The sequence below is a fragment of the Cygnus olor genome, chromosome 5 (genome assembly GCF_009769625.2).
Source record: "Cygnus olor isolate bCygOlo1 chromosome 5, bCygOlo1.pri.v2, whole genome shotgun sequence".
In the NCBI taxonomy this organism is placed as follows: domain Eukaryota; kingdom Metazoa; phylum Chordata; class Aves; order Anseriformes; family Anatidae; genus Cygnus; species Cygnus olor.
This window is the reverse complement of record NC_049173.1, coordinates 31,634,687-31,651,761: the sequence shown is the minus strand read 5'-3', so window position 1 is coordinate 31,651,761 and position 17,075 is coordinate 31,634,687. Positions and strand designations below refer to the sequence as shown.

General features: G+C 40.0%; 1 protein-coding gene across 2 annotated transcripts in view; it reads left to right on the top strand.

The window, feature by feature from the left end:
• RMDN3 (regulator of microtubule dynamics 3) overlaps nt 1–17,075 on the top strand; it is a 44,023-nt gene that overhangs the window by 11,972 nt on the left and 14,976 nt on the right. The window lies entirely within an intron of this gene.

The window sequence follows — 17,075 nt, the reverse complement described above, 5'->3', positions numbered from 1 at the left end:
GTATTTGCCTCAGTCGGCTAGGCCTGCTAGCGTGGGCTTAGTGCTGCGCCAGTGTTCCTACATTTATCTTAATTCTGGAAGAAGGAGAAACATTGTTCTTATCAGAAAGCCTTTTTTTTAGTTGTCTGGAGAGTGTCTTCTGTCCGGGACTGCTGTAGTCTGATCGTGTATGCTGCTTGTCACTCTGCAAAGCACTCTGGCTTTGAAATGAGTTGAGACAATCAATAGCAGTAGAGGCATATGACTTTCTTGTCCAAAGATACCTTTTTTTTTTTCATGATAGAAGATGAAATGATCTGCAATTTAACCAAGCAGTATTTGTGTAAATGCTGCAGCTGACAGGATTTTGGTTCTAATTCGGGGTATAATATACTTCTATATATACTTATAAAGCTTAGCTTTATAATACAGAATTTGATTGTGTGCAGAGTAGTGGCTGTAATGGGACGTTCAGTCATGTGTTTCCAACACAAAATGTCAAGCCTTTTCAGCTGAGCACGCTGCCATGTTAAAACCCATGCCGAACTCATTCCAGAACAGCCTTGGTGAAAGAGTGCACAATTCTCATCCTGTTAGACCTGTCCTTTTTCCAAACAGGAGTAAGGCTTCTGCACATCAACATCTTGCTTCTAATTATAAAGAACAGCTGCAGAAAGGGCTGCTAGAAAAAGGAAATAGCAAAACAGTATGTGGGAGGCATGGGATTTGTTGAAAATGAATATCTAACTACCTTTATCAGTTGCAGAAATTATTTGCTGTCATGAATGTAACAGGAAATTAATTCCCATTCCAGCTCTGTCGGGGTCATGGGATGGTCGCAAGCTGTTTTAATTACAGTCTCTTCTTATGCTAATTAATTTTACCATGAGAAAAAATTTATTGCTAATGAAATACTGCTTAGTACATTGAAAGATATTGAAATACATTGTTCATATATTTGCAAAACATGGGATAAAGTATAATCCTAAAAGACTAGTATTATAGTTTGTTTTCTCTTTATTTGAGTAATGAGTATATTGCTCAGAATTACTTTTAGTTCGCCATGCTGTCTGCTTAGGAAAAAATGTTCAGGAAAATATAAGGGGAGGGAAAAAAGGAAAGTATACAGTGATCAGTTCCTCCCGTTTGCCATCCTTAATGGCAGCAGGCAGGAGTGCAGAGGTGCATTCGCTGTCAGGTGATGGCCCTTGATGGACCTGTGCTCTGCAAGTCTGTGCAATCCTGTTTTACCTCCACAGTACTTCTGTTGTCCATGCCATCCTCCAGTACAGGTGCTGGAACATGCTCCATGTAGAAAAAAAAATACTTATTCTGTTTGAATTTGTCAGTAGAGGTTTTAAAGCTTTCTTTGGTTTTGATTTGATGCCATTGCTCTTGGTTTATGGAGAAGTGAACAGGGCCTGATTATTCACACTTCCTTAATTTACAGTTTTATATAAATATATATATTTTTTAATTTACAGTTGTTTCTCTTTCGTATTGGTCCCCTTGCTGAAGAATCCTAATCTTTTATTAGATCATTTTGAGGAATCATTTTATTGTCCTCATCACCCCTTGTCTCTCTGTATTCTGTTTTGACCGTATCTTTTTTTTTTTTTTTTTGAAGACAGGAGTTATAGGAGCAGCATGGATTTCTGTAATACTAATGTGATGATCCTTTTTGTTCTTACTTCCATATACAGTAATCAATGCTGTCTTTCTCTTTTTCCACCACATATTAAATTGATGTTTTAATAGAAATATTCCCAGCAATTTTAGTAGCTCTTCACTTGAAGCCTGTGACTGTGTATGTATCTTTGGGTGCATTTTTCATGTGTGTATTATGTCATGTTGGCTGTTATTTTCTGTTTTCTCAATTGCAACCTAATGTTTATGGCTTAAGGTAGTTTTGCTGCTTTTTGGTGCTTATTCCGTGCTCTCTCTGTTATATTCTTTGCTCCTGTTGCACAAATCATTCCCTGTTTAATTGGCTTTACATTGTGATGCATGTTAAGCAGGACAGGAGATACTTTGATCATCATTGCAAGCAAAGCTTCTGTTTCCTCTCAGTGTCTCATAGGTATTGCAGCAATGAGTGATATTTTAAAGCAACAGACAAAGTAACAGTGAACAAAAAGGGATTGCTGAGTGCTGGCTAAGGCAACAGTGCGTGGAGAGTGACTGGCTGCAGCTTGGGAGAGTTTTGTGGCTGGATCGTTTGAAGGCTTTGGCAGCGTGATAGTGAATGGTTTCTCAAGAACGACAGGGAAGGCAGTAAGTGTCTGGGACTCTGTCTGGACCAGCCTTGGGATCTGCCCAAATATGAAGGAGAGTCCTTTCATGGATCTCCTGGGTCTTCTTGACATTAAGTTTGGTACAAAGCTGCTATTGTAGCCATTTGCTCTTGGAACTCAGCTGGTCCCAAAAGAGCCATCTCCACAGAATGGTTGAAGCAGAGCTGAGATTTCATCAGTGCCGCACGGACAAGTCAGCCTTTGTATAGTGGGACTGATCTCTGGCTGTGCTTCACTTGTAGGCACTGTTCCAGAACACAGAAACGTGTAAGGGTTGTCTTGGGCATCTGACGTATTTAGTGCCTTCAGAATAGATCCGTATAGTGTGCTACACCAAGTGTTCTTTATGCATACGTACTCCTGTCTAATAACTACCCGATTCTTACTTTTGATGCAGACATAAATGTAATTCTTTTGCTTTAACTGGGTAGATATTTCCAAGTAAATCATTTGATTTGTTAACAGATTTCAGCTCATGAATAGGGGGACAGCACAAGCTTGTAGGCTTGTTCTTGTTTGCTTTCAGGAATGGATGTAGGAGTCATCATTTTACAAACCTGTGCAGTTTGCTGCTTAGACGTATGTGGCATCGTCACGAATGAAGCGAGAGAAACAGTTTCACCCTTGTTAGAATCCCCTGCCCATTTTGATGTGTGTGTTTTCAATGCGACAGCAAGCATGTAACAGCAGCTTTAAGGATCAAGAAAGCAGAGAGCAGTGTGTTAGCCTTGGCTTCAGCTCCTGTTGTTAAAAAGAAATATTGGAAGTACAACCAGAGCAGTAAGGGATTTCAGAGGTTCATCTGGGAAAAATTTTGCAGGTGCTGTATTCCCAGCTTTTGTTTGAATTGAATATTTCATTTTGAAAATGAAATGCTGACTGCTGAAAGCTGTCATTGCAGAAGTCATGAGCTTTGGCCCATCTTGGAGGTATTATATATGTTGATGAGAAGCAGGAGAGGATGTGTTCTTGGGTTGGATGAGCCTCTGAAGTGTGCCCCCTCTTCTAAAAGTCTGTTGCTTCGGAGGATCATCTTGCACACTCGATAGTCACTGAATGGTGTACCAGCCCTTTTAAATTCAGTTGGTACATCTGGCTGTCCTGTGGGTGGATATCTTTTTTTTTGAGAAGTGACAGCACTCCGGATATTACTTGAAGATAGCTTTAATTTTAACAATTGGCAGTACTTCAGGATTTAACTCTTCATGGATTACTGCCCAGAATTGGCCAATTTTGAGTTATGCCTGGATTTCTGAGCTGAGCTTTTTGTGTTCCCTAGGTGGATTAAACAGGGGAATTACTGACAATAAATTAGGGGCAGAAGCAACTATAGCAAATAGGAATATTCATTGCATGATATTTCAGCACTTACAGGAGGAACAATAGCATTCAGCTCAAGCCACCTGATTGCATTCCCCAGGCTCAGGAAGGTCCTGCCCTTCTCCAGGGCTGGCAGCATCCTGAAGCACCTCTGTGTCCTGAGCCTTGGAGGCTCTGGGAGTGGGGATGCTGGAGGAGAGCCAGGGAAGACGAAAGTTATGAAAACTGTGAGCAGGGACAGAAGAAATCTCAGCAGGCACCACTTATCCTTCCTTCTTTCCGTCCTTCTCTTGGAAACAGCAAAGTAACTTGATGTTCACAGACCGTGGGTTGTTTTTTATTTGTTAGACATGAAGAAATGAGCTGTCTTGTTTAAACTGTAATCCCTGAATCAAGGACTATTAACTACTAATTGGCCCCAACATATTCCCTTTAAAAAAAAAAAAATACTGAGGGATGATTATAATAAAAGTGGTGTGAAGGGAAGCAAGCTGTAAGAAAATGATTTTTTTGAGATTCTGTACCCTGTTCCCATGAAAAATTTAGCCACCAGTAGTTCTTCAGAATATGATAATTTGATCTGGGCTTGCTGTTGGAGAGGAGCAGGTGAAGTTGATGAAATCTTCAGGTATTAGTTATGGTTCTGATGAATACTGAACTTGCAGAAATACAGAGATTGTTTTGGAATAATAATAGTGTTCCAACTTGATTGTTTGTATACTGTTACATTTGCATCTCAGTCTTTTAGATGGAAGCTGTTTAACCACACAAATCTCAGTAGATGTACAGCTTTGTATGTGTCAGTAACAATATTTTCTTTAAAATGTTTAAATGTGTGATTCCAAAGATAAAAGCTGTAATTTCTACTTCAGCTTAGTACTCACTTTTAACTTCATTGTGGTGGAAGGGAGAAGGTCTATTAACAGATATCAGCCTTTAGTAAAGAATGAAGATCAAGGAATTCAGATACTGTAGGCTATTCCAAAAAACGTTATTTTACCAGCATTATTGCTACCTTTCCAGCAGGAATTTTGGAAAGAAGGAACCTGGATGGTTTTGATTCCTTCATGGGAAGATTTCTGTGTTGCCCTGTTTTGATGGGGGCTTGCATCCAACCTGTCAGAACAGAGCAGTTAAAGAGCTGGGACTATAGTCATGAAGGTTATAGAATCATAGAATAATTAAGGCTGGAAAAGCCCTTCAAAATCATCTGGCCCAACCATCCCTGTAACACCAATGTCACCACTAACCCATGTCCCTAAGCACCGCATCCAACCTTTCATTGAACACCCCCAGGGACAGTGACTCCACCACCTCCCTGGGCAACCTGTTCCAGTGCCTGACTGCTCTTTCTGAGAAGAAATGTCTCCTAATTTCCAACCTGAACCTCCCCTGGCACAACTTGGGGCCATTCCCTCTAGTCCTATCACTACTTACCTGTGAGAAGAGGCCAACCCCCAGCTCCCCACGACTTCTTTTTAGGTAGCTCTAGAGAGCAATAAGGTCTCCCTGAGCCTCCTCTTCTCCAGACTAAACACCTCCAGTTCCCTCAGCTGCTCCTCATAGGACTTGTGCTCCAGGCCCTTCACCAGCTTCGTAGACCTTCTCTGGACACACTCCAGGGCCTCGATGTCCTTCTTGTAGTGAGGGGCCCAAAACAGAATACGGTACTCGAGGTGTGGCCTCACCAGAGCAGAGCACATGGGGACGATCACCTCCCTGGCCCTGCTGGCTGCACTATTCCTGATACAAGCCAGGATGCCATTGGCCTTCTTGGCCACCTGGGCACACTGCCAGCTTGTGTTCAGGCGAGCATCAATCAACACCCCCAGATTCTTTTCCTCTACACAGCTTTCCAGCCACTCTGCCCCAAGCCTGTAGCACTGCATGGGGTTGTTGTGGCCAAAGTGCAGGACCCAGCACTTAGCCATGATAAACCTCATCCCATTGGACTCTGCCCATTGACCTGTCCTGTCCAGGTCCCTCTGCAGAGCCTTCCTACCCTCTGGCAGATTGACACTGCCCCCCAACTTGGTGTTGCCTACAAACTTACTGATGATGCACTCAATTCCCTTGTCCAAATCATCCATAAAGATATTAAAGAGGATGGACTCAACCCCAACCCCTGGGGAACACCACTGGTGACCAGTCGCCAGCTGGATTTCACTCCGTTCACCACCACTCTCTGGGCCCGACCATCCAGCTGGTTTTTAACCCAGCAAAGCATGTACTTGTCCAAGCCATGGGCTCACAGCTTCTCCAGGAGAATACTATGGGAGACCGTGTCAAAGGCCTTGCTGAAGTATAGGTAGACTACGTCAACAGCTTTAAGTAAGCATGAAGCTGCTCTGTAAAAATTGTACATTCCACAGAATAAATACTATTTGTATCTTCAGGCTTCACTGGGGATGAATACATTTTGTTATGTGAACACATATGGTCCATCCTGCCACCTCCTAAGGCAAACTAGAGATATTCACTGGATAAAACCAACATGGAAATTGAATAAAATTGAAGGCGCATCTTTTGTCCCAGCTTTAGTAGCTAATACAGATTTTTAACTTCAACTTTTTTAGGATTAAGGAAAGCTGGATTGAGGTATGGGTAAAGAAAGGTGTATTTCAGCCTTTCTCTTCTGAGGCAGTGATCAGAATTTTTACTTAGATTACAAATGAACTTCTGCTTTAGCCAGGTGCCTGTGTAGACTCCTTACTAGCTGATGTGCAAATTAACATAACGTGCAGGATTCCTGGAACCTGAATCACGAGTGTGAGGGAGGGCACTGATCCAGATTCGTATTCCATTTTCATTTGAACGTTTTAGTGTAGCATAAAACTTCATTTAAAAAAAAAATGCAGGGGGGAGGGAGGGGAACCATTTGGTTTCTCTTGTTCAAGGAATCAAGAACATAGAGTTGGGAGGGACTTCCCGAAAGTCATCTTGCTCATCTTCTCGTCTGTGATGCACACCAGGTATATGTAGACCGTCCCTGATCTCTAAAAAATCTTCTATTGATGAAGGTTGTACTGTCCTCTCGCCTTTCTCCTGTTTCATCAAGCAGTGCATTTAGTTACATGGACAATCGAGTATTTTATTTTTTTTCCTGCTATCAGCCAAAGCTTTGTTCTGTCCTCTCTAGACATGGAAAAAAATTTAACATGAGGAACTGTTTGTAAGAGAATACAATAGTTACTCCAATCTTCTTATCCAATCTTTTTTGAAAGAAAGCAGACCCGCTTGTCATAACCTTTTAGTGTGGTGGTGTTCTGCAAGTGTTCTGTTCTTATTGTTGTTTCATGGACTCTATCCAGCTATACTTTTTTTCTTTCTAATTTATTAGTCAAAACTTGTATATACTCCTTGAGCTCAATCTTGCTAGTACAGCATTGGGCTGCTTCTGATCTACCTTTAAATTTAATTCTCTGCTGCCACCTGCCATTAATAGATGAACTTTCTAGCACAGGTTAATCCACCATCTATTTAAATTTAATCTGTGTTATATTACCCAGCTTAATTAAGTTATTTGATAACAACAGTGTTGATGTTAGAGGAATTTCTTGCCACTCCGTTCAATATCCATTAGTTCATAGTCAATCTCAAAGATCAATTAATCATGTAAAACTGTGGTAAAGGAGATTCAGGTAACTTAGTCAAAAAAAAAAAAGTCATGTTCTTCCTGATGCATATTTTCAAAACAGATTAGGCAGACCTCCAGTGATGAAGCTCCTGACCTCACCCTTCAATGAATTGCACATCAATTTTATACGAGTTGCAGCTATACCATGTTTCTTTTGTTTACCCATGAGAATTTCACAAAAAGAATGCTAGAGATGCTAAAATTGAATATATCTGTATTTTTTTCCCCCTCAATCAATTCTCTTAAAACAGGAAATTTAGATTAGTTTGGTATTTTGTTTTTGTGTCTCTTACTGGCAAGACTTGGAAATCAAGCCACTAGACACTTCTGTATCCCAAATGTAGTAAGGCTGTTCTGTTGGGGCTGAGGGTGTTCGTGTGCTATTTTTTCCCTGAGAGCTTGTTGCTAAGACATTGAGATTATATGAACTGTGAAGAACTCATTGATAGTCATTGGTGTGAAGCACCAAAATTAAAGACAGCCCCGAGCTTCTGAGCAGATTTTCTGTCTGTAAACTGGAAGTGTTTTTGAGTGATCTGAATTCATCCTCAGATTCGTAGGGTTGCACCTTTTTGTCTTCCAAGTTGAGAGTGGTATTATTGTAAGTGATATTCTCTGTCAAGCCTTTAATGTGATGTAGGAATTATTCATTTGTATGTGTCAGGTTGTTGCTTTCATCCAAATATATCTTGGTCACAAAGACTTGGGTTTGCAGTTACTTTTTCCACCAAGTTGCACAAGTGTGTGACGTAAGAAAGCTGCTTGAAAAGATTTGGAGCTAGTCTAATTTAAGAAATTAGTGTGTTTTGTTTTTTCCACTTTCTCACCATACCCATGTAGTACAGATATACTTGTTAACAAAATACTGCTGGAGGACCTGCTAAATTGCTTATTGCTCTTACTTGTATGCCATAGATTAGCTTGTTTTGCTTTCCGCTGAGTCATTTATGTTTTAAATAAATGTTTAGTTACAATCCATAATTTATTTAACTAAAATAAATACTTATTTACTTAGTACACACACCAAAGTTATACGTAGGTATACTTGGGTGTTGTCGTGCTTGGCATGGAGTTAAAGTCAATAGGCCAGTTTGTAGATTAGGAGATAGCAGTTTAGTTGTGGTGGATTGAGAAAAAAAGTTCATACATCCAAGTAAAATAATCGTAGAGTGGTTTGGGTTGGAAGGGACCTTAAAGATATTTAATTCCAACCCCCTGCCGTAGCCAGGGGTGCCACCCACTAGATCAGGTTGCCCAGGGCCTCATCCAGCTTGGTCTTGAACACCTCCAAGGAATGGGGCATCCACAGCTTCCCTGGGCAACCTGTTCCAGTGCCTCACCACCCTCTGAGTGAAGAATTTTCTCCTAACCTCTAACCTAAATCTCCCCTCTTTTAATTTAAGACCATTCCCCCTTATCCCATTATTATCTACCCGAGTAAAGAGTCCCTCTCCATCCTTTTTATAAGCCCCCTTTAAGTATTGAAAGGCTGCAAGGAGGTCTCCCTGGAGCCTTCTCTTCTCCAGGCTGAACAGCCCCAGCTCTCTCAGCCTACTAGTTAAAACAAAACAAAACAAAACCTGCAGAAACAAATCTGTGGCTTAGGAAAAAGCATTTCTCTCTTAAACGCTTTAACACATTTCTTAATTTACTTAACTTTAAGCAGTTTTAAACCTTGGTAAGAGGAATTTACATGCACAAAGCTGCCAGATTAGTTGTTACACCGGAGCTGATGGTCTCTGACTGCATCATTAAGTGCTGAAGTAGTCTCAGAATCCTGTCCAAGTAATTAAAAAGTCGTTTAGATGAACATCTGTGAGCTATTTAGTCCTACGAAGTCCTTGCACCTAAAGCTTAGGGTGGAAAGTGATGAATGTTTTTTTTTTACCTGAACACAAGTGGAATTAGTGGATAGGTTTAAGGCTTGTGAGGCTGGAGGAAAGATAACTGAGAGGAATATAACATATCCATACACTGAGTGACAAGGAGTTGGTGGAGTGGAAACACTTTCTTCCAGAGAAAGAACTAGATCAAATAAAGTTGTTAAGCATCAGACTCGAACAAAAGGAAATAGTTTACATCAGGCTCAAACAAAAGAAGTTCTTTACATCATGCCTACAGTTAAGCTGCAAAAAAACCTTCCCCAAGCCATGGTGGCTACTAAAAGCTTGTGTGTTTTCAAAAAGTAAGTGTCTGAGTATTCTTCAAAGAGCACGTCCAATGCCTGATCCAAAGAATATTCAGAGGAAGTGTTGTTATGTGCCTGCCTTCTTACTTTATTATCTATGTGTCTGCCATTTTCACTTCCAGGAAAAAACAACTTGAGATAGTGTGGTCATTCTTGTATTATTTGTTTGCCGGTGTTAATACCTTTATTTTTGCAGAAATACAACATTATAATGACCACAAGTATCAGAGTATGGGATATCTTGTTCAAAATCTGTCATCTTTTAACACCATTATCCTCAGTTAACCCTGCAGCATTTATTATTCTCATAATAAATCTCATGTCTTCAGAGCTTATTTTAACTTTATAAGCTATTCCATGCAGGTGGCATCTTTAGAGCTGGTAGCCCTTTGTGCCTCCTTTTTTTTCCTGGAAAAGGAAATCTGCATCTGTCGAACGTTTGGGCTCAGTAAGAAGCCCAGTATAAGGAGTGAAGTTCAGCATGTTGTTTCTGGGTGAACATTTTTACAAACAGGCAAGAGACCTGAGATTCATAAATACCTTCCCAGTTACAGAGTGAGTGTAAGCCTTTCCTTCAAACCAGCACCCTTGCTGCAGGATTTGAGGTGCCATTCCTATAGCCTTCGTCTTCTATAACTGTGCAGTCTTTCTCTGACAGCAGGAGGCAGACAGAGCAAATTGATACATCCCTTAAAACCTCTGTTTTATGAGAAGGAAGAGCTGTGGACCTTAGGGGTAAGTTTTTCTGGATTGTATTTCTCACCCTATACTTAGCTGATTCATTTCCCTGCCTTTAGCAAGCCCCCCAGCTGCTTGGAGGAGCATGTGAATTCCCACTAAATCAGCATTGTTCCTATTCTAAGCCTTGTTTTACCTGGCCAGAACAACAGCTAGAGAAGGAAGGAAAGAATATTCTCATGCAAAAGTCACCATGAGTTACTAGCTGTTTAATTCTTTTGTAACTGGTCCTAGAATTGAAGGTGCGGTCTCAAGTGTTTTAGGATTTACAGTTGGTCACGCTGAGTAACAAAGCATCTCTGTAGGTTTGCTTTCCTTGCTTAGGCTTGCCTTCAGGGTAAATGTGAGCAGCTGAAAGCCCATTTATTTAAATGTCTGTTGGTTTCCAGAGGGGGTTTGTAAAGTAGACCCTACAATTGTCAAATATTTCCATACCTTATGATAATTTTTGGTTTTAGTATGATTAGTCTTGACAGTGTTGTCATTTGGAACATTCATTCTCAAAGACCTGTGTTGATGGGTGTTGTTCAAAGTGTATTCTCTTTACTTTTCCTTATGTAAAGCTAGAAGTCTTGCCTCCACAGTATTCTCAAATCAATCTGTCAAGGAAATGTCAAGGTTGAAAAGAGGAATATTAATCTAAAAAAATTAATTAAAATTGGACTTCCAAATAGTTGTGTATGCTAGTTAATACTGAGAAGTCCTGCTCCCTTGAGTTAGATAAAAGACATGCAGGTTTCTTTGAACCAGTCTGACATGAAACAATCAGAATTTATAGCAGCATTATTTGTGGTTTTACAGCAGAAAGTGAAAACAAATATATTTATCTGGCTTAAAGAAGTTCATAGTAGTTGTGGATTGGGATGATTCCCCTCCCCCCAAGAGCAGATTGTGTAACGAAAGTCTGTGGGATTTTGGATTTTTTGATGTATCTGAAATTATAACCTTTTCTAAAAACTACAGACAGAACTAGAGAAGTTCAGATAGTAAATAGTGAGGAACAGAGTTAAGAAATAATCTCATTTAGGTGGTAAAACCCAGATACCCGCTGTGTTTTAATACTGGAATGCGAATTCTGTTACAGAATTGTGCCAGGGGATGAGCGTTGTATGTTAAAGAGAGCATGGAATAAAGAAGTTAACTGTATCAACAAATGCCTGAGTATTCCTCTGAGTTAAATTCCATGCTGAAATAGAAAATACATGACACTAGTTGTCTTAGATAGTGACACACAAGCTATAGAAAATCATGGCGCTCACGTTACTGTAGTTTCTGCACTAAAAGATAATGTGGGAAGACCACTTCTCATTTTGCTCTCTGCCAAAACGCAGTGTCATGTTGGAACATAATGTAGCATTTTTTTCTTTTTAATCGTAAATTGCATGATAAGAATATGACGGTGTCCCAGAGCGTTAAAAGCAGAGAAACAAGTCTTGATTTTGCATTAAGTGATTAGTAGGGTAGGGTTCAAGGTGTTAAAACATTGCAAAACTATTTTATGGTCATTACCATAAAGGACTGAGATTGAACATCCTTGTAGGAGCATGGGAAAGATATCAGTAATTAATGATAACTTCAAAAGAAACAGAATGACTACAAGGAAGCTTGAGTACAGGAAGAAGCATGGGAGTAAAGTGCTTGCAGATAATTCAAAGCTCGTTTAAATGCAGTGTTTTAGAGGTTCAGAATAAATACTGGTTACTCATTAATAAAAATGAAAGAAGCCTTTAATCATGGTACTTTAAAAATGCCATTTAAACATCAGAGGAGACTACAGGAACTACAAGATGTCTTTCAATGTCCTGTACAGTGGAGCAGGGAAGAAACTCTTTCAAGTTACATGTGAAAATGTGACAGGGAACCCTGTAAAGAAATTAAACACACTACTAAGATCTTTCAAAGACATTGAGATACTGACAAATATTGCCTGTGGTACACAACGAATTAAATTTGTATTAGTGTGTGAAGAGTGAAAGGTGGCAAATGCAATGCAGATTTTGGAGGGTAACAAGAGGATCCAGGAAACTACCAACTAATTCCAATTTCCTTGCCCACCCTGTCACTGACAGCTGTGATAAATAAAAGTTGGAGGCTAATAACGCATGCCATCTTCTTGAGAAAATGCCATTTTTGTGCAGAAATGTTTCAAAGATCTGAAGAAAGCTGCATGGGCGAGGGTGCTGCCCATTGACATTGTGTACTTGGAGTTTGGAAAGTCTGAGAAATTCTCTCCTGCACATCTGTGAATGATACTAAGCTACCACGTATAAACCTCTTTGGCTTAATAATAGGCTAAAAATGGGAAGCAGGCTCCTTTCCTTTGGTAAGAAAATGTTACTGAGCTTCTGAAACACAGAGCTAAAGGACACAGCGCAAAACCTGTGTGGATAAAGCAAAAAGCTTTAACGCAGACAGAAATCCTTGTGCAGTAAACCTTATATCTGCGTATGCATGAAAAGACTTCTTACCTACTGACTATTCACAGAGCTGAAGGATGCCATGCATGGTGATCTGTGTGGATCATTTGAAGGCTATGTTATGGGCATGTTATGATGTCTCAAAGCCTGGTATGACTGCCAAGGTAAAACTGATCCTTTCATCTGAACTGGCTCATTTTGGTACTGGAAGATAAGGGGTGGATATCATGGGCTTAGGTTCATTTCATTTACCTCATGCATTGTCTGGATGGAGTAGTTACAAGCTTTTGTTTTATTAGCTTGTGGAGATGATAATCAAGTCCATCTTTCACATAAGATATCCTTTAAGTTGTGAGATTAAGGCAGGCTGTAACCTTTAAATACATGTTTCCTGTAGAAATGAGTTCATGTCTTTGGCCAGCAGTCAGTTTTCAGAATTTATTAAATGAAATGTTTTCAAAGGAGTTGTGGTAAGCATCCTGAAAAGTGTTCCTATATACAAACTTGGTTTTATATATCAAGATTTTATTTTTATATGTATATAATCATTTTATATATATTTACAGTTAAGAGTAGCTATAAGTATTTTTGCAAGTCAGAACAGGGACGAAGCTATTGTTCATCACTGCGGTTTTTGATGTGATCAAATACTTAAAATTTTTAATCTCCATGGCAAATTGAGACAGTAGGAAATTAGTGTTGCTCTAATCCAGAACAACTCATTGTGCTTAAATTTCTAGCATGTATGCCACCATCTTAAGTTCCTTTTTTAAGCCATCCACATGTATAAATTCACTATATCAGCATAAATGTTGACTCTTTCTGAAACTGGAATTTTATTTTCCTTGCTGAACCAACAAGGCACTCGATGAATTCTTACCCCTGTCTAGGAAGACGTACGGCACAGACATATGACACAGTGAGCACAGCAGTGACATGGCTTTATATAAAGTAAACCAACATTTATTATGCAACTCGGCACACAACCCATTGACTTCTGCTACTGGTAGGGCAAAGCCAAACTTTGACTTGGGGCTCGCAGATGCTGCAAAGCTGGTGGAGAAACTAGGTTGTATGTATAGAATACAGAAACTCCGCCATATGCATGGTTTGGGCTTTAATAAAGGGGCATCTTCTGGTTGTGCAATTCCACTTCCAATCAGAGTGTGGTGCTCCGAGTAAATCAGAATGGGGAATTAATGCGGCGTCACTGGTTCCATGTGCATCTACACCCCAACCTGCTCGCCATGTTCTCTGGACAAGCCTGGAGGAGTACTTATGCCTTCCTGATTTTTAGCTTTGATCTTGTCTCCGCTTGTTTTGAGTTCAGGAAAGCCTAAGCTTGACCCCTTTGTTCCAAGCTCTTTATGACCAGATGGTCATTAATTTCAGGTTAAGTCACTGGGACTCCTGCTGTCTCTCCCAAGGTACTAATTCCTAAATAAATGATCACTTCAATTTCTGGTGTGTTTCACTGCAGTCTGAATACCTACATGCTAATTATCTGTCTCCTTCCCTTACAAGTGAGGAGACTCAGTGCACAGGAAGGTGAAAAACTGTTAATATTCATAAAATATTGTGCAAACTTCTAAATTCTTTATAAAGATGTATACTTTAAAAGCTATGCTTCTTTGAATTATTTACTTGATTTAAAAATGTTTTATTCTTCCCAGCCTTTAATCTGACTCTAGTAACTGGAAGTTGAGCTCCAACTATGGATTTTTATCTCCGTGTCTGTGTGTGATGAAAGCTCTCTTGATTTACTAGCAATGCTCTTTGAATAGCACTGAACGGTTTTATAGTCAAGCCTTGATATTTTCAATTCCCAGCTAGCGTTGATTGAATAGGAATATGATCTAGCTCGTTAATTTTTTGGGTATTGCAACGTAAAATTACTTGAATAGATACGAAGCAAAATTTGAATTCAGTAAAATGAAAGGATTTTCACGTCTTCATGCTATTGTCAGCAGTCCGACTTACAGATTTACTCATCTTTGGCAATATAAACCAAACTACATTTCACTTTTATCAGCTTTCTGCAAAAGAGCTGCTTCTCACCACTTCTTTCCCTTTCTCCTTTTATTCCCTCTTGCCTCACCATTTCTTTTTAATTTACTGTCTGTCTTAGGCAGCAAGGAGCACCAGCAGACTTAGCTAGTGTCTCTTTGAAACATCTAAAAAAGATATGAGATGTATTTGGGTTGGCAGGCCACCCTGACCACAAAGCTGGAGGTACTGGGCTGTGGAGAGCTGCGTATTTTGTGTGAAGAGGCCAAAAGCTCTGCTTGTAAATGGGAGTCAGCCAGAGTGCAGCATTGAAAATGAAGTTTCAACAAAGTTGTGCATTCTGAACTTGGGGATTTGGGCAGGAAGAGCAGCAGTCTCTCATCTGGTAGTATCTGCTCTCCCGTTGCACGGAGTTTAATTTTCTAATGAACGGGGAAATCTTTCCTGAGCTGAGCTTTCTGTGGGAACTTGTGGTTTGACCAGTGTCAGCTTCATGAGTAGTTTTGGTTAATAATTTGCCCAGCAAATCTCATAACGTCAGGTTTTGGTAACTGCTGAGACATCAATCTGAACAGTGTTTCAGAAGTTACAAAATGTTTACAAAAGATGAAAATCCCCTTCCCAAACTCATTATTTTTAATCTATCCTGTTACTGTTAGTCTTCCTGCAACTGAGTAGTGCCTCTCGTGACATTCATCCCAAAGCATTTCACAAAAAGAATTAAAACAAAGCACTTCAATATTGAAGGACAAACCAAGCTAAACAAGCAGAAGAAAAATAGAAAACCACACTGGGTTGCAGACAGGGAGAGGAAGGGAAGCTGGGATCTGAAGACCACAGAAGTCTCAGTACCGCAGAGTCTCGTGTTAAAAGCACCACCAGGACCTGGACCTTGAAGCACAGATACGAAAGGAAAGTTCATGCAAAGCTGGGTTCAGTAGGGTCTTCTCTTTCTGGGACTGGTGAAAAAACAGTTGAGGAATCTCTTGCTGTGTTTTTTTAGTTTGTTTAATGACAAAAAAGATAGGACTGTTATTTACTGCTTATTTTACTGTTTCACTAGGCTGTTAACAAATGTAATATTTATCTTCTTCTGACAGCTGAATATGGCACCGCTTGACATTGATGTGGTGGCTGGTGGAGGGATCGGGCTGGGCTTACTTCATGGCCCATTGGATGTATTGCTCCTTTGAAGACGTGTTAGACTTCCCCTGCAGAAGGAGGGAGTGGAATAAAGGAAGATTATGTGGGTAGCTTCCATTTTAAAAAGAAAGGGTGCTTCTAGGACTTAATGTTTTGTTGTGGGACCTTAAACCTGACCTAATTGTATGTAATGCCTACCCACATATTCAGGAACCTAAATAATGTGTTTGGAGGAGCCACATGTGTGCATCCAACAGTGCTATAGACTACAAGATTAAGTGTATGAGAATAATTTATCTTGTGGTCTAAAAAAAAATAAGTTTTTTATTGGTGTGTATTTCTAAACCCTAGTTGTGTTCTGGTTAGGAATACTTTACACAGGCTGTGTTTGTTGTGAGACAAGCTCCAGAAGATCGTAAAAACATTTCATCGTCTGCAAGTGTCAGATTATGGCAATGCAGCTGTGAACTATTTTGGTTGGGTGAAAGGGATTTGCTCAATTAAGATCATTTTTCCATTGTCGTGAAAAAACAAGAATTTTAGAATCGAACCAGAGTTTTCCAAAAGAAAATTAACATCTTAAAAGAATGAGATAAACATTCAGGAGACAAAACTTCTTTGCATTGTAACTTACACACTGAAAATAGTTCTGGCAAGAGTAATAAGGTATGAAATGTTTTGTGGGTTTTCTTCGTGACATTGAAGAAAGTGTGCTTGGGGATTCAAGTCTTCTGACAGACTCCTGCACGAACATCTGCTGTGGTTTACCATCACTGGGGACTCTCTGGGACATGGTATGATGAGACGAGACAGAGTATCCAGCCACAGAAGCATGTGTTAGAACTGTGGATGTGGTAAAAGAAAGTTCAAGAGAGGTGTACTTGCATCTGTTTCTTTTTTGCTTTATGTTTTTAAAGAATGAGACCTGTGTTGTTCGTTTGTCCCTCTGTTTTACCCAGGGGGTCTTAAGCCAGTAAGCCTATTTCAGAGAAGAGCAGCATGGGGAGGTGAGATGGGAGGGTGTAAATCCATGGGTAACCAAGCTTCCTTGCTTTCACTGCTCGTGAATTACCTAATTTTGCTGGGTACTGTGCCTCTCAGGCTTAAATTTTGCAGTCTTCTACTAGACAAAACTGAATTGGTGTGAGTTTGCAGCACTCAAAACATATTATTTTGTTTTCCAAGTTCGGTGGCCATGTGGGGCTGCAGGATATAGGTAGGTTTTCACAGTATTTTCCCTCGAAGTAGACATCCAGTGTGCTGTAGATTTGTGTGGGAGATGGCTGTGCATCCTTCTAGTTAATTAGAGCTTTTAGCAGTTCTGGCTCTCACTGCTATAGGATTTGCTCTTC